This window comes from Lissotriton vulgaris, chromosome 1_1, assembly GCF_964263255.1.
Source record: "Lissotriton vulgaris chromosome 1_1, aLisVul1.2, whole genome shotgun sequence".
NCBI lineage: Eukaryota > Metazoa > Chordata > Amphibia > Caudata > Salamandridae > Lissotriton > Lissotriton vulgaris.
The window spans coordinates 243,217,045-243,236,230 of record NC_141685.1 but is presented as its reverse complement, the minus strand read 5'-3'; the positions used below and the strand labels follow the sequence as shown (position 1 = coordinate 243,236,230).

General features: G+C 37.7%; 16 non-coding genes across 16 annotated transcripts; all 16 read left to right on the top strand.

The window, feature by feature from the left end:
* The first annotated feature begins 458 nt into the window (after window positions 1-458).
* Window positions 459-530, top strand: TRNAC-GCA (transfer RNA cysteine (anticodon GCA)). The gene has a single exon. It is a non-coding gene; the product is annotated as a tRNA-Cys (tRNA).
* A 1,010-nt stretch (window positions 531-1,540) lies between these two features.
* TRNAC-GCA (transfer RNA cysteine (anticodon GCA)) lies at window positions 1,541-1,612 on the top strand. Its single transcript has one exon. It is a non-coding gene; the product is annotated as a tRNA-Cys (tRNA).
* A 1,012-nt stretch (window positions 1,613-2,624) lies between these two features.
* On the top strand, window positions 2,625-2,696 carry TRNAC-GCA (transfer RNA cysteine (anticodon GCA)). Its single transcript has one exon. It is a non-coding gene; the product is annotated as a tRNA-Cys (tRNA).
* A 1,010-nt stretch (window positions 2,697-3,706) lies between these two features.
* TRNAC-GCA (transfer RNA cysteine (anticodon GCA)) lies at window positions 3,707-3,779 on the top strand. Its single transcript has one exon. It is a non-coding gene; the product is annotated as a tRNA-Cys (tRNA).
* Window positions 3,780-4,790: 1,011 nt separating this feature from the next.
* On the top strand, window positions 4,791-4,863 carry TRNAC-GCA (transfer RNA cysteine (anticodon GCA)). The gene has a single exon. It is a non-coding gene; the product is annotated as a tRNA-Cys (tRNA).
* Window positions 4,864-5,873: 1,010 nt separating this feature from the next.
* TRNAC-GCA (transfer RNA cysteine (anticodon GCA)) lies at window positions 5,874-5,945 on the top strand. Its single transcript has one exon. It is a non-coding gene; the product is annotated as a tRNA-Cys (tRNA).
* Window positions 5,946-6,957: 1,012 nt separating this feature from the next.
* On the top strand, window positions 6,958-7,029 carry TRNAC-GCA (transfer RNA cysteine (anticodon GCA)). The gene has a single exon. It is a non-coding gene; the product is annotated as a tRNA-Cys (tRNA).
* A 1,011-nt stretch (window positions 7,030-8,040) lies between these two features.
* TRNAC-GCA (transfer RNA cysteine (anticodon GCA)) lies at window positions 8,041-8,111 on the top strand. The gene has a single exon. It is a non-coding gene; the product is annotated as a tRNA-Cys (tRNA).
* A 2,679-nt stretch (window positions 8,112-10,790) lies between these two features.
* Window positions 10,791-10,862, top strand: TRNAC-GCA (transfer RNA cysteine (anticodon GCA)). The gene has a single exon. It is a non-coding gene; the product is annotated as a tRNA-Cys (tRNA).
* A 1,010-nt stretch (window positions 10,863-11,872) lies between these two features.
* TRNAC-GCA (transfer RNA cysteine (anticodon GCA)) lies at window positions 11,873-11,944 on the top strand. Its single transcript has one exon. It is a non-coding gene; the product is annotated as a tRNA-Cys (tRNA).
* A 1,012-nt stretch (window positions 11,945-12,956) lies between these two features.
* On the top strand, window positions 12,957-13,028 carry TRNAC-GCA (transfer RNA cysteine (anticodon GCA)). The gene has a single exon. It is a non-coding gene; the product is annotated as a tRNA-Cys (tRNA).
* Window positions 13,029-14,038: 1,010 nt separating this feature from the next.
* Window positions 14,039-14,111, top strand: TRNAC-GCA (transfer RNA cysteine (anticodon GCA)). The gene has a single exon. It is a non-coding gene; the product is annotated as a tRNA-Cys (tRNA).
* Window positions 14,112-15,122: 1,011 nt separating this feature from the next.
* TRNAC-GCA (transfer RNA cysteine (anticodon GCA)) lies at window positions 15,123-15,195 on the top strand. The gene has a single exon. It is a non-coding gene; the product is annotated as a tRNA-Cys (tRNA).
* Window positions 15,196-16,205: 1,010 nt separating this feature from the next.
* Window positions 16,206-16,277, top strand: TRNAC-GCA (transfer RNA cysteine (anticodon GCA)). Its single transcript has one exon. It is a non-coding gene; the product is annotated as a tRNA-Cys (tRNA).
* A 1,012-nt stretch (window positions 16,278-17,289) lies between these two features.
* TRNAC-GCA (transfer RNA cysteine (anticodon GCA)) lies at window positions 17,290-17,361 on the top strand. Its single transcript has one exon. It is a non-coding gene; the product is annotated as a tRNA-Cys (tRNA).
* Window positions 17,362-18,372: 1,011 nt separating this feature from the next.
* On the top strand, window positions 18,373-18,443 carry TRNAC-GCA (transfer RNA cysteine (anticodon GCA)). Its single transcript has one exon. It is a non-coding gene; the product is annotated as a tRNA-Cys (tRNA).
* The last annotated feature ends 743 nt before the right edge of the window (window positions 18,444-19,186 follow it).

Below are 19,186 nucleotides of genomic sequence, written 5' to 3'. Positions count from 1 at the left end.
ACAAAGTGGCTTTTTCTGATGTTTTAAATCGAAGGTCCGTGAAAGGGGTGTTTGGGTGTACCTTCCAAATACCGAATTGTAGTGGTATGTAGAAATGTTTTTCCACCGTAATGTGGCCCAAAACAATCATACTTCATCACCATCTGAGTGATTGTGGTAACCAAACATGAAACAATAAGGTATCCCGTAAAAACCTCTTCCCCTTTGAGAATGTTTCAAAACAAACATTTTAAGTGCAGGCATTGGTCCTATGTACTACTGTCTATTCAAATAAAATACCAATCAAACAAATACATATATTTTTTTTAATGATCCATTTTTCCTTTAATAAATAATATTAAGAACTACTTCTACAGTTCCACAGTTTCAAGGTTGTACTTTCCGGCACAACTTAGCATGATCCTTTCACTCTTTCATGATGTACTGATATATTGTCATTCTGATCTTGGCTGACAGCTGGGGATATAGCTCAGTGGTAGAGCATTTGACTGCAGATCAAGAGGTCCCTGGTTCAAATCCGGTTGTCCCCTCATACTATTTTGAATCTGCTGTTTGTAGTTGGGAATTTTCATGAATCCCATTTGGATCATCTTTGACAGAGTCAGTGTTCCCTTGGATGTTACACTTTAATACCATTACAGTGTTGCTGATTAAAACTTGTGAGTAACTGCATTTTTTACACTGGGCTTGGTATTCCCTATGGGAAATTTCTGAAACATCATTGATCTATTTTGGAATTCGGCTCTACCTTTCACAGCTCTAAACAAAGGGAATGGACTATGAAACCAATTGACAAATTTGTTATACTGTTCGGTGCTCTCTTGAATCGCACTAAAGAAATGGCTTAGAATACTGGGCAGCTATGCAATCAATCTATTTCTCATTACACCTGTGTCCTCAGTCTTACATATATTCCATCTCTTCTCTGTCCATACAAAGTATGTGTTTGTTTGAAGAACTTCATTTTTGTGCAAATTAGGAACTATTTAATTTCTCCTTGAAAGCACTGCCTACGTGCAAGATGTACAAACCCTTGTTGCAGTTGCAAGAAGGCTGGTCTGAAGAATCAGGCCAGTTGCAAGCACAAAGTGGCTTTTTTTGATGTATTAAATTGAAGGTACTTGAAAGGGGTGTTTGGGTGTTCCTTCCAAATACCGAATTGTAGTGGTATGTAGAAATGTTTTTCCATCGTAATTTGGCCAAAAAACAATCATACTTCACCACCATCTCGGTGATTCTGGTAACCAATCATCAAATGATAATGTGTCACGTAAAAACCTCTTCCCCTTTAAGAATGTTTCAAAACAATGATTGTATGTAGAGGCATTGGTCTTATGTACCACGGCCTATTCAAATAAAATAGCAATGAAAAAATTAATCTGTTTTTTAAATGATCTAGTTTTACTTTAATAAATAATATTAAGGACTACTTCTCCTGTTCCACAGTTTCAAGCCTGTACTTTCCGGCACAACTTAGCATGATCCTCTCACTCTTTCATGATGTACTGATATTATGTCATTCTGATTTTACTGAAAAGCTGGGGATATAGCTCAGTGGTAGAGCATTTGACTGCAGATCAAGAGGTCCCTGGTTCAAATCCGGGTGTCCCCTCAGACTATTTTGATTCTGTTGTTTGTAGTTGGGACTTTTCATCAATTCCTTTTGGATCATCTTTGACAGAGTCAGTGTTCCCTTGGATATTGCACTTTAATATCATTACAGAGTTTGCTGCTCAAAACCTGTGAGTAAATGCAGTTTTAACACTCGGCTTGGTGTTCCCTTTGGGAACTTTCTGAAAGATCATTGATCTATTTTGGAATTTGGCTCTTCCTTTTACAGCACAAGAGAAAGGGAATGGACTATGAAATAAATTGACAAATTTGTTATATTGTTTGGTGCTTTCTTGAATCGCACTAAAGAAATGGCTTAGAATACTGTGCAGCGATGCAGTCAGTCTATTTCTCATTTCACCTGTGTCCTCAGTCTTACATATATTCCACCTTTTCCCTGTGCATTAAAAGTATGTGCTTGTTTGAAGCACTTCATTTTTGTGCAACGTAGGAACTATTTAATTTCTCCTTAAATGCTCTGCCTACGTACAAGATGTACGAACCATTGTTGCAGTTGCAAGAAGGCTGGCCTGAAGAATCAGGCCATTTGCAAGCACAAAGTGGCTTTTTCTGATGTTTTAAATCGAAGGTCCGTGAAAGGGGTGTTTGGGTGTACCTTCCAAATACCGAATTGTAGTGGTATGTAGAAATGTTTTTCCACCGTAATGTGGCCCAAAACAATCATACTTCATCACCATCTGAGTGATTGTGGTAACCAAACATGAAACAATAAGGTATCCCGTAAAAACCTCTTCCCCTTTGAGAATGTTTCAAAACAAACATTTTAAGTGCAGGCATTGGTCCTATGTACCACTGCCTATTCAAATAAAATACCAATCAAACAAATACATATATTTTTTTTAATGATCCATTTTTCCTTTAATAAATAATATTAAGAACTACTTCTACAGTTCCACAGTTTCAAGGTTGTACTTTCCGGCACAACTTAGCATGATCCTCTCACTCTTTCATGATGTACTGATATATTGTCATTCTGATCTTGGCTGACAGCTGGGGATATAGCTCAGTGGTAGAGCATTTGACTGCAGATCAAGAGGTCCCTGGTTCAAATCCGGGTGTCCCCTCATACTATTTTGAATCTGCTGTTTGTAGTTGGGAATTTTCATGAATACCATTTGGATCATCTATGACAGAGTCAGTGTTCCCTTGGATGTTACACTTTAATAACATTACCGTGTTGCTGATTAAAACTTGTGAGTAACTGCATTTTTTACACTGGGCTTGGTATTCCCTATGGGAAATTTCTGAAACATCATTGATCTATTTTGGAATTCGGCTCTACCTTTCACAGCTCTAAACAAAGGGAATGGACTATGAAACCAATTGACAAATTTGTTATACTGTTTGGTGCTCTCTTGAATCGCACTAAAGAAATGGCTTAGAATACTGGGCAGCTATGCAATCAATCTATTTCTCATTACACCTGTGTCCTCAGTCTTACATATATTCCATCTCTTCTCTGTCCATACAAAGTATGTGTTTGTTTGAAGCACTTCATTTTTGTGCAAATTAGGAACTATTTAATTTCTCCTTGAAAGCTCTGCCTACGTGCAAGATGTACAAACCCTCGTTGCAGTTGCAAGAAGGCTGGTCTGAAGAATCAGGCCAGTTGCAAGCACAAAGTGGCTTTTTTTGATGTATTAAATTGAAGGTACTTGAAAGGGGTGTTTGGGTGTTCCTTCCAAATACCGAATTGTAGTGTTATGTAGAAATGTTTTTCCATCGTAATTTGGCCAAAAAACAATCATACTTCACCACCATCTCGGTGATTGTGGTAACCAATCATCAAATGATAATGTGTCATGTAAAAACCTCTTCCCCTTTAAGAATGTTTCAAAACAATCATTGTATGTAGAGGCATTGGTCTTATGTACCACGGCCTATTCAAATAAATTAGCAATGAAACAAATTAATCTGTTTTTTAAATGAGCCAGTTTTACTTTAATAAATAATATTAAGGACTACTTCTCCTGTTCCACAGTTTCAAGCCTGTACTTTCCGGCACAACTTAGCATGATCCTCTCACTCTTTCATGATGTACTGATATTATGTCATTCTGATTTCACTGAAAAGCTGGGGTATAGCTCAGTGGTAGAGCATTTGACTGCAGATCATAGAGGTCCCTGGTTCAAATCCGGGTGTTCCCTTACACTATTTTGAATCTGCTGTTTGTAGTTGGGAATTTTCATGAATCCCATTTGGATCATCTTTGACAGAGTCAGTGTTCCCTTGGATGTTACACTTTAATACCATTACAGTGTTGCTGATTAAAACTTGTGAGTAACTGCATTTTTTACACTGGGCTTGGTATTCCCTATGGGAAATTTCTGAAACATCATTGATCTATTTTGGAATTCGGCTCCACCTTTCACAGCTCTAAACAAAGGGAATGGACTATGAAACCAATTGACAAATTTGTTATACTGTTTGGTGCTCTCTTGAATCGCACTAAAGAAATGGCTTAGAATACTGGGCAGCTATGCAATCAATCTATTTCTCATTACACCTGTGTCCTCAGTCTTACATATATTCCATCTCTTCTCTGTCCATACAAAGTATGTGTTTGTTTGAAGCACTTCATTTTTGTGCAAATTAGGAACTATTTAATTTCTCCTTGAAAGCTCTGCCTACGTGCAAGATGTACAAACCCTCGTTGCAGTTGCAAGAAGGCTGGTCTGAAGAATCAGGCCAGTTGCAAGCACAAAGTGGCTTTTTTTGATGTATTAAATTGAAGGTACTTGAAAGGGGTGTTTGGGTGTTCCTTCCAAATACCGAATTGCAGTGTTATGTAGAAATGTTTTTCCATCGTAATTTGGCCAAAAAACAATCATACTTCACCACCATCTCGGTGATTGTGGTAACCAATCATCAAATGATAATGTGTCATGTAAAAACCTCTTCCCCTTTAAGAATGTTTCAAAACAATCATTGTATGTAGAGGCATTGGTCTTATGTACCACGGCCTATTCAAATAAATTAGCAATGAAACAAATTAATCTGTTTTTTAAATGAGCCAGTTTTACTTTAATAAATAATATTAAGGACTACTTCTCCTGTTCCACAGTTTCAAGCCTGTACTTTCCGGCACAACTTAGCATGATCCTCTCACTCTTTCATGATGTACTGATATTATGTCATTCTGATTTCACTGAAAAGCTGGGGATATAGCTCAGTGGTAGAGCATTTGACTGCAGATCATAGAGGTCCCTGGTTCAAATCCGGGTGTTCCCTCACACTATTTTGAATCTGCTGTTTGTAGTTGGGAATTTTCATGAATCCCATTTGGATCATCTTTGACAGAGTCAGTGTTCCCTTGGATGTTACACTTTAATACCATTACAGTGTTGCTGATTAAAACTTGTGAGTAACTGCATTTTTTACACTGGGCTTGGTATTCCCTATGGGAAATTTCTGAAACATCATTGATCTATTTTGGAATTCGGCTCTACCTTTCACAGCTCTAAACAAAGGGAATGGACTATGAAACCAATTGACAAATTTGTTATACTGTTTGGTGCTGTCTTGAATCGCACTAAAGAAATGGCTTAGAATACTGGGCAGCTATGCAATCAATCTATTTCTCATTACACCTGTGTCCTCAGTCTTACATATATTCCATCTCTTCTCTGTCCATACAAAATATGTTTTTGTTTGAAGCACTTCATTTTTGTGCAACTTAGGAACTATTTAATTTCTCCTTGAAAGCTCTGCCTACGTGCAAGATGTACAAACCCTCGTTGCAGTTGCAAGAAGGCTGGTCTGAAGAATCAGGCCAGTTGCAAGCACAAAGTGGCTTTTTTTGATGTATTAAATCGAAGGTACTTGAAAGGGGTGTTTGGGTGTTCCTTCCAAATACCGAATTGTAGTGGTATGTAGAAATGTTTTTCCATCGTAATTTGGCCAAAAAACAATCATACTTCACCACCATCTCGGTGATTGTGGTAACCAATCATCAAATGATAATGTGTCACGTAAAAACCTCTTCCCCTTTAAGAATGTTTCAAAACAATCATTGTATGTAGAGGCATTGGTCTTATGTACCACGGCCTATTCAAATAAAATAGCAATGAAAAAATTAATCTGTTTTTTAAATGATCCAGTTTTACTTTAATAAATAATATTAAGGACTACTTCTCCTGTTCCACAGTTTCAAGCCTGTACTTTCCGGCACAACTTAGCATGATCCTCTCACTCTTTCATGATGTACTGATATTACGTCATTCTGCTTTTACTGAAAAGCTGGGGATATAGCTCAGTGGTAGAGCATTTGACTGCAGATCAAGAGGTCCCTGGTTCAAATCCGGGTGTCCCCTCAGACTATTTTGATTCTGTTGTTTGTAGTTGGGACTTTTCATCAATTCCTTTTGGATCATCTTTGACAGAGTCAGTGTTCCCTTGGATATTGCACTTTAATAGCATTACATAGTTTGCTGCTCAAAACCTGTGAGTAAATGGAGTTTTAACACTCGGCTTGGTATTCCCCTTGGGAAATTTCTGAAAGATCATTGATCTTTTTTGGAATTTGGCTCTTCCTTTTACAGACCTAAAGAAAGGGAATGGACTATGAAACCAATTGACAAATTTGTTATACTGTTTGGTGCTTTCTTGAATCGCACTAAAGAAATGGCTTAGAATACTGTGCAGCGATGCAGTCAGTCTATTTCTCATTTCACCTGTGTCCTCAGTCTTACATATATTCCACCTTTTCCCTGTGCATTAAAAGTATGTGCTTGTTTGAAGCACTTCATTTTTGTGCAACGTAGGAACTATTTAATTTCTCCTTAAATGCTCTGCCTACGTGCAAGATGTACGAACCATTGTTGCAGTTGCAAGAAGGCTGGCCTGAAGAATCAGGCCATTTGCAAGCACAAAGTGGCTTTTTCTGATGTTTTAAATCGAAGGTCCGTGAAAGGGGTGTTTGGGTGTACCTTCCAAATACCGCATTGTAGTGGTATGTAGAAATGTTTTTCCACCGTAATGTGGCCCAAAACAATCATACTTCATCACCATCTGAGTGATTGTGGTAACCAAACATGAAACAATAAGGTATCCCGTAAAAACCTCTTCCCCTTTGAGAATGTTTCAAAACAAACATTTTAAGTGCAGGCATTGGTCCTATGTACCACTGCCTATTCAAATAAAATACCAATCAAACAAATACATATATTTTTTTTAATGATCCATTTTTCCTTTAATAAATAATATTAAGAACTACTTCTACAGTTCCACAGTTTCAAGGTTGTACTTTCCGGCACAACTTAGCATGATCCTCTCACTCTTTCATGATGTACTGATATATTGTCATTCTGATCTTGGCTGACAGCTGGGGATATAGCTCAGTGGTAGAGCATTTGACTGCAGATCAAGAGGTCCCTGGTTCAAATCCGGGTGTCCCCTCATACTATTTTGAATCTGCTGTTTGTAGTTGGGAATTTTCATGAATCCCATTTGGATTATCTTTGACAGAGTCAGTGTTCCCTTGGATGTTACACTTTAATAACATTACAGTGTTGCTGATTAAAACTTGTGAGTAACTGCATTTTTTACACTGGGCTTGGTATTCCCTATGGGAAATTTCTGAAACATCATTGATCTATTTTGGAATTCGGCTCTACCTTTCACAGCTCTAAACAAAGGGAATGGACTATGAAACCAATTGACAAATTTGTTATACTGGTTGGTGCTCTCTTGAATCGCACTAAAGAAATGGCTTAGAATACTGGGCAGCTATGCAATCAATCTATTTCTCATTACACCTGTGTCCTCAGTCTTACATATATTCCATCTCTTCTCTGTCCATACAAAGTATGTGTTTGTTTGAAGCACTTCATTTTTGTGCAACTTAGGAACTATTTAATTTCTCCTTGAAAGCTCTGCCTACGTGCAAGATGTACAAACCCTCGTTGCAGTTGCAAGAAGGCTGGTCTGAAGAATCAGGCCAGTTGCAAGCACAAAGTGGCTTTTTTTGATGTATTAAATCGAAGGTACTTGAAAGGGGTGTTTGGGTGTTCCTTCCAAATACCGAATTGTAGTGGTATGTAGAAATGTTTTTCCATCGTAATTTGGCCAAAAAACAATCATACTTCACCACCATCTCGGTGATTGTGGTAACCAATCATCAAATGATAATGTGTCACGTAAAAACCTCTTCCCCTTTAAGAATGTTTCAAAACAATCATTGTATGTAGAGGCATTGGTCTTATGTACCACTGCCTATTCAAATAAAATAGCAATGAAACAAAGTAATCCATTTTTTAAATGATACAGCTTTCCTTTAATAAATAATATTAACTACTACTTCTCCTGTTCCAAAGTTTCAAGCCTGTACTTTCCGGCACAACTTAGCATGATCCTCTCACTCTTTCATGATGTACTGATATTATGTCATTCTGATTTTACTGAAAAGCTGGGGATATAGCTCAGTGGTAGACATTTGACTGCAGATCAAGAGGTCCCTGGTTCAAATCCGGGTGTCCCCTCAGACTATTTTGATTCTGTTGTTTGTAATTGGGACTTTTCATCAATTCCTTTTGGATCATCTTTGACAGAGTCAGTGTTCCCTTGGATATTGCACTTTAATATCATTACAGAGTTTGCTGCTCAAAACCTGTGAGTAAATGCAGTTTTAACACTCGGCTTGGTGTTCCATTTGGGAACTTTCTGAAAGATCTTTGATCTATTTTGGAATTTGGCTCTTCCTTTTACAGCACTAAAGAAAGGGAATGGACTATGAAATAAATTGACAAATTTGTTATACTGTTTGGTGCTTTCTTGAATCGCACTAAAGAAATGGCTTAGAATACTGTGCAGCGATGCAGTCAGTCTATTTCTCATTTCACCTGTGTCCTCAGTCTTACATATATTCCACCTTTTCCCTGTGCATCCAAAGTATGTGCTTGTTTGAAGCACTTCATTTTTGTGCAACGTAGGAACTATTTAATTTTTCCTTAAATGCTCTGCCTACGTGCAAGATGTATGAACCATTGTTGCAGTTGCAAGAAGGCTGGCCTGAAGAATCAGGCCATTTGCAAGCACAAAGTGGCTTTTTCTGATGTTTTAAATCGAAGGTCCGTGAAAGGGGTGTTTGGGTGTACCGTAATGTGGCCCTTTTCATGAATCCCATTTGGATCATCTTTGACAGAGTTGGTGTTCCCTTGGATGTTACACTTTATTAACATTACAGTGTTGCTGATTAAAACTTGTGAGTAACTGCATTTTTTACACTGGGCTTGGTATTCCCTATGGGAAATTTCTGAAACATCATTGATCTATTTTGGAATTCGGCTCTACCTTTCACAGCTCTAAACAAAGGGAATGGACTATGAAACCAATTGACAAATTTGTTATACTGTTTGGTGCTCTCTTGAATCGCACTAAAGAAATGGCTTAGAATACTGGGCAGCTATGCAATCAATCTATTTCTCGTTACACCTGTGTCCTCAGTCTTACATATATTCCATCTCTTCTCTGTCCATACAAAGTATGTGTTTGTTTGAAGCACTTCATTTTTGTGCAACTTAGGAACTATTTAATTTCTCCTTGAAAGCTCTGCCTACGTACAAACCCTCGTTGCAGTTGCAAGAAGGCTGGTCTGAAGAATCAGGCCAGTTGCAAGCACAAAGTGGCTTTTTTTGATGTATTAAATCGAAGGTACTTGATAGGGATGTTTGGGTGTTCCTTCCAAATACCGAATTGTAGTGGTATGTAGAAATGTTTTTCCTCCGTAATTTGGCCAAAAAACATTCATACTTCACCACCATCTCGGTGATTGTGGTAACCAATCATCAAATGATAATGTGTCATGTAAAAACCTCTTCCGCTTTAAGAATGTTTCAAAACAATCATTGTATGTAGAGGCATTGGTCTTATGTACCACTGCCTATTCAAATAAAATAGCAATGAAACAAATTAATCTGTTTTTTAAATGATCCAGTTTTACTTTAATAAATAATATTAAGGACTACTTCTCCTGTTCCACAGTTTCAAGCCTGTACTTTCCGGCACAACTTAGCATGATCCTCTCACTCTTTCATGATGTACTGATATTATGTCATTCTAATTTTTCTGAAAAGCTTGGGATATAGCTCAGTGGTAGAGCATTTGACTGCAGATCAAGAGGTCCCTGGTTGAAATCTGGGTGTCCCCTCAGACTATTTTGATTCTGTTGTTTGTAGTTGGGACTTTTCATCAATTCCTTTTGGATCATCTTTGACAGAGTCAGTGTTCCCTTGGTTATTGCACTTTAATAGCATTACATAGTTTGCTGCTCAAAACCTGTGAGTAAATGGAGTTTTAGCACTCGGCTTGGTATTCCCTTTGGGAAATTTCTGAAAGATCATTGATCTATTTTGGAATTTGGCTCTTCCTTATACAGCACTAAAGAAAGGGAATGGACTATGAAACAAATTGACAAATTTGTTATACTGTTTGGTGCTCTCTTGAATCGCACTAAAGAAATGGCTTAGAATACTGTGCAGCGATGCAGTCAGTCTATTTCTCATTTCACCTGTGTCCTCAGTCTTACATATATTCCACCTTTTCCCTGTGCATTAAAAGTATGTGCTTGTTTGAAGCACTTCATTTTTGTGCAACGTAGGAACTATTTAATTTCTCCTTAAATGCTCTGCCTACGTGCAAGATCTACGAACCATTGTTGCAGTTGCAAGAAGGCTGGCCTGAAGAATCAGGCCATTTGCAAGCACAAAGTGGCTTTTTCTGATGTTTTAAATCGAAGGTCCGTGAAAGGGGTGTTTGGGTGTACCTTCCAAATACCGAATTGTAGTGGTATGTAGAAATGTTTTTCCACTGTAATGTGGCCCAAAACAATCATACTTCATCACCATCTGAGTGATTGTGGTAACCAAACATGAAACAATAAGGTATCCCGTAAAAACCTCTTCCCCTTTGAGAATGTTTCAAAACAAACATTTTAAGTGCAGGCATTGGTCCTATGTACTACTGTCTATTCAAATAAAATACCAATCAAACAAATACATATATTTTTTTTAATGATCCATTTTTCCTTTAATAAATAATATTAAGAACTACTTCTACAGTTCCACAGTTTCAAGGTTGTACTTTCCGGCACAACTTAGCATGATCCTTTCACTCTTTCATGATGTACTGATATATTGTCATTCTGATCTTGGCTGACAGCTGGGGATATAGCTCAGTGGTAGAGCATTTGACTGCAGATCAAGAGGTCCCTGGTTCAAATCCGGTTGTCCCCTCATACTATTTTGAATCTGCTGTTTGTAGTTGGGAATTTTCATGAATCCCATTTGGATCATCTTTGACAGAGTCAGTGTTCCCTTGGATGTTACACTTTAATACCATTACAGTGTTGCTGATTAAAACTTGTGAGTAACTGCATTTTTTACACTGGGCTTGGTATTCCCTATGGGAAATTTCTGAAACATCATTGATCTATTTTGGAATTCGGTTCTACCTTTCACAGCTCTAAACAAAGGGAATGGACTATGAAACCAATTGACAAATTTGTTATACTGTTCGGTGCTCTCTTGAATCGCACTAAAGAAATGGCTTAGAATACTGGGCAGCTATGCAATCAATCTATTTCTCATTACACCTGTGTCCTCAGTCTTACATATATTCCATCTCTTCTCTGTCCATACAAAGTATGTGTTTGTTTGAAGAACTTCATTTTTGTGCAAATTAGGAACTATTTAATTTCTCCTTGAAAGCACTGCCTACGTGCAAGATGTACAAACCCTCGTTGCAGTTGCAAGAAGGCTGGTCTGAAGAATCAGGCCAGTTGCAAGCACAAAGTGGCTTTTTTTGATGTATTAAATTGAAGGTACTTGAAAGGGGTGTTTGGGTGTTCCTTCCAAATACCGAATTGTAGTGGTATGTAGAAATGTTTTTCCATCGTAATTTGGCCAAAAAACAATCATACTTCACCACCATCTCGGTGATTCTGGTAACCAATCATCAAATGATAATGTGTCACGTAAAAACCTCTTCCCCTTTAAGAATGTTTCAAAACAATGATTGTATGTAGAGGCATTGGTCTTATGTACCACGGCCTATTCAAATAAAATAGCAATGAAAAAATTAATCTGTTTTTTAAATGATCTAGTTTTACTTTAATAAATAATATTAAGGACTACTTCTCCTGTTCCACAGTTTCAAGCCTGTACTTTCCGGCACAACTTAGCATGATCCTCTCACTCTTTCATGATGTACTGATATTATGTCATTCTGATTTTACTGAAAAGCTGGGGATATAGCTCAGTGGTAGAGCATTTGACTGCAGATCAAGAGGTCCCTGGTTCAAATCCGGGTGTCCCCTCAGACTATTTTGATTCTGTTGTTTGTAGTTGGGACTTTTCATCAATTCCTTTTGGATCATCTTTGACAGAGTCAGTGTTCCCTTGGATATTGTACTTTAATATCATTACAGAGTTTGCTGCTCAAAACCTGTGAGTAAATGCAGTTTTAACACTCGGCTTGGTGTTCCCTTTGGGAACTTTCTGAAAGATCATTGATCTATTTTGGAATTTGGCTCTTCCTTTTACAGCACAAGAGAAAGGGAATGGACTATGAAATAAATTGACAAATTTGTTATATTGTTTGGTGCTTTCTTGAATCGCACTAAAGAAATGGCTTAGAATACTGTGCAGCGATGCAGTCAGTCTATTTCTCATTTCACCTGTGTCCTCAGTCTTACATATATTCCACCTTTTCCCTGTGCATTAAAAGTATGTGCTTGTTTGAAGCACTTCATTTTTGTGCAACGTAGGAACTATTTAATTTCTCCTTAAATGCTCTGCCTACGTACAAGATGTACGAACCATTGTTGCAGTTGCAAGAAGGCTGGCCTGAAGAATCAGGCCATTTGCAAGCACAAAGTGGCTTTTTCTGATGTTTTAAATCGAAGGTCCGTGAAAGGGGTGTTTGGGTGTACCTTCCAAATACCGAATTGTAGTGGTATGTAGAAATGTTTTTCCACCGTAATGTGGCCCAAAACAATCATACTTCATCACCATCTGAGTGATTGTGGTAACCAAACATGAAACAATAAGGTATCCCGTAAAAACCTCTTCCCCTTTGAGAATGTTTCAAAACAAACATTTTAAGTGCAGGCATTGGTCCTATGTACCACTGCCTATTCAAATAAAATACCAATCAAACAAATACATATATTTTTTTTAATGATCCATTTTTCCTTTAATAAATAATATTAAGAACTACTTCTACAGTTCCACAGTTTCAAGGTTGTACTTTCCGGCACAACTTAGCATGATCCTCTCACTCTTTCATGATGTACTGATATATTGTCATTCTGATCTTGGCTGACAGCTGGGGATATAGCTCAGTGGTAGAGCATTTGACTGCAGATCAAGAGGTCCCTGGTTCAAATCCGGGTGTCCCCTCATACTATTTTGAATCTGCTGTTTGTAGTTGGGAATTTTCATGAATACCATTTGGATCATCTATGACAGAGTCAGTGTTCCCTTGGATGTTACACTTTAATAACATTACCGTGTTGCTGATTAAAACTTGTGAGTAACTGCATTTTTTACACTGGGCTTGGTATTCCCTATGGGAAATTTCTGAAACATCATTGATCTATTTTGGAATTCGGCTCTACCTTTCACAGCTCTAAACAAAGGGAATGGACTATGAAACCAATTGACAAATTTGTTATACTGTTTGGTGCTCTCTTGAATCGCACTAAAGAAATGGCTTAGAATACTGGGCAGCTATGCAATCAATCTATTTCTCATTACACCTGTGTCCTCAGTCTTACATATATTCCATCTCTTCTCTGTCCATACAAAGTATGTGTTTGTTTGAAGCACTTCATTTTTGTGCAAATTAGGAACTATTTAATTTCTCCTTGAAAGCTCTGCCTACGTGCAAGATGTACAAACCCTCGTTGCAGTTGCAAGAAGGCTGGTCTGAAGAATCAGGCCAGTTGCAAGCACAAAGTGGCTTTTTTTGATGTATTAAATTGAAGGTACTTGAAAGGGGTGTTTGGGTGTTCCTTCCAAATACCGAATTGTAGTGTTATGTAGAAATGTTTTTCCATCGTAATTTGGCCAAAAAACAATCATACTTCACCACCATCTCGGTGATTGTGGTAACCAATCATCAAATGATAATGTGTCATGTAAAAACCTCTTCCCCTTTAAGAATGTTTCAAAACAATCATTGTATGTAGAGGCATTGGTCTTATGTACCACGGCCTATTCAAATAAATTAGCAATGAAACAAATTAATCTGTTTTTTAAATGAGCCAGTTTTACTTTAATAAATAATATTAAGGACTACTTCTCCTGTTCCACAGTTTCAAGCCTGTACTTTCCGGCACAACTTAGCATGATCCTCTCACTCTTTCATGATGTACTGATATTATGTCATTCTGATTTCACTGAAAAGCTGGGGTATAGCTCAGTGGTAGAGCATTTGACTGCAGATCATAGAGGTCCCTGGTTCAAATCCGGGTGTTCCCTTACACTATTTTGAATCTGCTGTTTGTAGTTGGGAATTTTCATGAATCCCATTTGGATCATCTTTGACAGAGTCAGTGTTCCCTTGGATGTTACACTTTAATACCATTACAGTGTTGCTGATTAAAACTTGTGAGTAACTGCATTTTTTACACTGGGCTTGGTATTCCCTATGGGAAATTTCTGAAACATCATTGATCTATTTTGGAATTCGGCTCCACCTTTCACAGCTCTAAACAAAGGGAATGGACTATGAAACCAATTGACAAATTTGTTATACTGTTTGGTGCTCTCTTGAATCGCACTAAAGAAATGGCTTAGAATACTGGGCAGCTATGCAATCAATCTATTTCTCATTACACCTGTGTCCTCAGTCTTACATATATTCCATCTCTTCTCTGTCCATACAAAGTATGTGTTTGTTTGAAGCACTTCATTTTTGTGCAAATTAGGAACTATTTAATTTCTCCTTGAAAGCTCTGCCTACGTGCAAGATGTACAAACCCTCGTTGCAGTTGCAAGAAGGCTGGTCTGAAGAATCAGGCCAGTTGCAAGCACAAAGTGGCTTTTTTTGATGTATTAAATTGAAGGTACTTGAAAGGGGTGTTTGGGTGTTCCTTCCAAATACCGAATTGTAGTGTTATGTAGAAATGTTTTTCCATCGTAATTTGGCCAAAAAACAATCATACTTCACCACCATCTCGGTGATTGTGGTAACCAATCATCAAATGATAATGTGTCATGTAAAAACCTCTTCCCCTTTAAGAATGTTTCAAAACAATCATTGTATGTAGAGGCATTGGTCTTATGTACCACGGCCTATTCAAATAAATTAGCAATGAAACAAATTAATCTGTTTTTTAAATGAGCCAGTTTTACTTTAATAAATAATATTAAGGACTACTTCTCCTGTTCCACAGTTTCAAGCCTGTACTTTCCGGCACAACTTAGCATGATCCTCTCACTCTTTCATGATGTACTGATATTATGTCATTCTGATTTCACTGAAAAGCTGGGGATATAGCTCAGTGGTAGAGCATTTGACTGCAGATCATAGAGGTCCCTGGTTCAAATCCGGGTGTTCCCTCACACTATTTTGAATCTGCTGTTTGTAGTTGGGAATTTTCATGAATCCCATTTGGATCATCTTTGACAGAGTCAGTGTTCCCTTGGATGTTACACTTTAATACCATTACAGTGTTGCTGATTAAAACTTGTGAGTAACTGCATTTTTTACACTGGGCTTGGTATTCCCTATGGGAAATTTCTGAAACATCATTGATCTATTTTGGAATTCGGCTCTACCTTTCACAGCTCTAAACAAAGGGAATGGACTATGAAACCAATTGACAAATTTGTTATACTGTTTGGTGCTGTCTTGAATCGCACTAAAGAAATGGCTTAGAATACTGGGCAGCTATGCAATCAATCTATTTCTCATTACACCTGTGTCCTCAGTCTTACATATATTCCATCTCTTCTCTGTCCATACAAAATATGTTTTTGTTTGAAGCACTTCATTTTTGTGCAACTTAGGAACTATTTAATTTCTCCTTGAAAGCTCTGCCTACGTGCAAGATGTACAAACCCTCGTTGCAGTTGCAAGAAGGCTGGTCTGAAGAATCAGGCCAGTTGCAAGCACAAAGTGGCTTTTTTTGATGTATTAAATCGAAGGTACTTGAAAGGGGTGTTTGGGTGTTCCTTCCAAATACCGAATTGTAGTGGTATGTAGAAATGTTTTTCCATCGTAATTTGGCCAAAAAACAATCATACTTCACCACCATCTCGGTGATTGTGGTAACCAATCATCAAATGATAATGTGTCACGTAAAAACCTCTTCCCCTTTAAGAATGTTTCAAAACAATCATTGTATGTAGAGGCATTGGTCTTATGTACCACGGCCTATTCAAATAAAATAGCAATGAAAAAATTAATCTGTTTTTTAAATGATCCAGTTTTACTTTAATAAATAATATTAAGGACTACTTCTCCTGTTCCACAGTTTCAAGCCTGTACTTTCCGGCACAACTTAGCATGATCCTCTCACTCTTTCATGATGTACTGATATTACGTCATTCTGCTTTTACTGAAAAGCTGGGGATATAGCTCAGTGGTAGAGCATTTGACTGCAGATCAAGAGGTCCCTGGTTCAAATCCGGGTGTCCCCTCAGACTATTTTGATTCTGTTGTTTGTAGTTGGGACTTTTCATCAATTCCTTTTGGATCATCTTTGACAGAGTCAGTGTTCCCTTGGATATTGCACTTTAATAGCATTATCGAGTTTGCTTCTCAAAACCTGTGAGTAAATGGAGTTTTAACACTCGGCTTGGTGTTCCCTTTGGGAACTTTCTGAAAGATCATTGATCTATTTTGGAATTTGGCTCTTCCTTTTACAGCACTTAAGAAAGGGAATGGACTATGAAATAAATTGACAAATTTGTTAAACTGTTTGATGCTTTCTTGAATCGCACTAAAGAAATGGCTTAGAATACTGTGCAGCGATGCAGTCAGTCTATTTCTCATTTCACCTGTGTCCTCAGTCTTACATATATTCCACCTTTTCCCTGTGCATTAAAAGTATGTGCTTGTTTGAAGCACTTCATTTTTGTGCAACGTAGGAACTATTTAATTTCTCCTTAAATGCTCTGCCTACGTGCAAGATGTACGAACCATTGTTGCAGTTGCAAGAAGGCTGGCCTGAAGAATCAGGCCATTTGCAAGCACAAAGTGGCTTTTTCTGATGTTTTAAATCGAAGGTCCGTGAAAGGGGTGTTTGGGTGTACCTTCCAAATACCGCATTGTAGTGGTATGTAGAAATGTTTTTCCACCGTAATGTGGCCCAAAACAATCATACTTCATCACCATCTGAGTGATTGTGGTAACCAAACATGAAACAATAAGGTATCCCGTAAAAACCTCTTCCCCTTTGAGAATGTTTCAAAACAAACATTTTAAGTGCAGGCATTGGTCCTATGTACCACTGCCTATTCAAATAAAATACCAATCAAACAAATACATATATTTTTTTTAATGATCCATTTTTCCTTTAATAAATAATATTAAGAACTACTTCTACAGTTCCACAGTTTCAAGGTTGTACTTTCCGGCACAACTTAGCATGATCCTCTCACTCTTTCATGATGTACTGATATATTGTCATTCTGATCTTGGCTGACAGCTGGGGATATAGCTCAGTGGTAGAGCATTTGACTGCAGATCAAGAGGTCCCTGGTTCAAATCCGGGTGTCCCCTCATACTATTTTGAATCTGCTGTTTGTAGTTGGGAATTTTCATGAATCCCATTTGGATTATCTTTGACAGAGTCAGTGTTCCCTTGGATGTTACACTTTAATACCATTACAGTGTTGCTGATTAAAACTTGTGAGTAACTGCATTTTTTACACTGGGCTTGGTATTCCCTATGGGAAATTTCTGAAACATCATTGATCTATTTTGGAATTCGGCTCTACCTTTCACAGCTCTAAACAAAGGGAATGGACTATGAAACCAATTGACAAATTTGTTATACTGGTTGGTGCTCTCTTGAATCGCACTAAAGAAATGGCTTAGAATACTGGGCAGCTATGCAATCAATCTATTTCTCATTACACCTGTGTCCTCAGTCTTACATATATTCCATCTCTTCTCTGTCCATACAAAGTATGTGTTTGTTTGAAGCACTTCATTTTTGTGCAACTTAGGAACTATTTAATTTCTCCTTGAAAGCTCTGCCTACGTGCAAGATGTACAAACCCTCGTTGCAGTTGCAAGAAGGCTGGTCTGAAGAATCAGGCCAGTTGCAAGCACAAAGTGGCTTTTTTTGATGTATTAAATCGAAGGTACTTGAAAGGGGTGTTTGGGTGTTCCTTCCAAATACCGAATTGTAGTGGTATTTAGAAATGTTTTTCCATCGTAATTTGGCCAAAAAACAATCATACTTCACCACCATCTCGGTGATTGTGGTAACCAATCATCAAATGATAATGTGTCACGTAAAAACCTCTTCCCCTTTAAGAATGTTTCAAAACAATCATTGTATGTAGAGGCATTGGTCTTATGTACCACTGCCTATTCAAATAAAATAGCAATGAAACAAAGTAATCCATTTTTTAAATGATACAGCTTTCCTTTAATAAATAATATTAACTACTACTTCTCCTGTTCCAAAGTTTCAAGCCTGTACTTTCCGGCACAACTTAGCATGATCCTCTCACTCTTTCATGATGTACTGATATTATGTCATTCTGATTTTACTGAAAAGCTGGGGATATAGCTCAGTGGTAGACATTTGACTGCAGATCAAGAGGTCCCTGGTTCAAATCCGGGTGTCCCCTCAGACTATTTTGATTCTGTTGTTTGTAATTGGGACTTTTCATCAATTCCTTTTGGATCATCTTTGACAGAGTCAGTGTTCCCTTGGATATTGCACTTTAATATCATTACAGAGTTTGCTGCTCAAAACCTGTGAGTAAATGCAGTTTTAACACTCGGCTTGGTGTTCCATTTGGGAACTTTCTGAAAGATCTTTGATCTATTTTGGAATTTGGCTCTTCCTTTTACAGCACTAAAGAAAGGGAATGGACTATGAAATAAATTGACAAATTTGTTATACTGTTTGGTGCTTTCTTGAATCGCACTAAAGAAATGGCTTAGAATACTGTGCAGCGATGCAGTCAGTCTATTTCTCATTTCACCTGTGTCCTCAGTCTTACATATATTCCACCTTTTCCCTGTGCATCCAAAGTATGTGCTTGTTTGAAGCACTTCATTTTTGTGCAACGTAGGAACTATTTAATTTTTCCTTAAATGCTCTGCCTACGTGCAAGATGTATGAACCATTGTTGCAGTTGCAAGAAGGCTGGCCTGAAGAATCAGGCCATTTGCAAGCACAAAGTGGCTTTTTCTGATGTTTTAAATCGAAGGTCCGTGAAAGGGGTGTTTGGGTGTACCGTAATGTGGCCCTTTTCATGAATCCCATTTGGATCATCTTTGACAGAGTTGGTGTTCCCTTGGATGTTACACTTTATTAACATTACAGTGTTGCTGATTAAAACTTGTGAGTAACTGCATTTTTTAC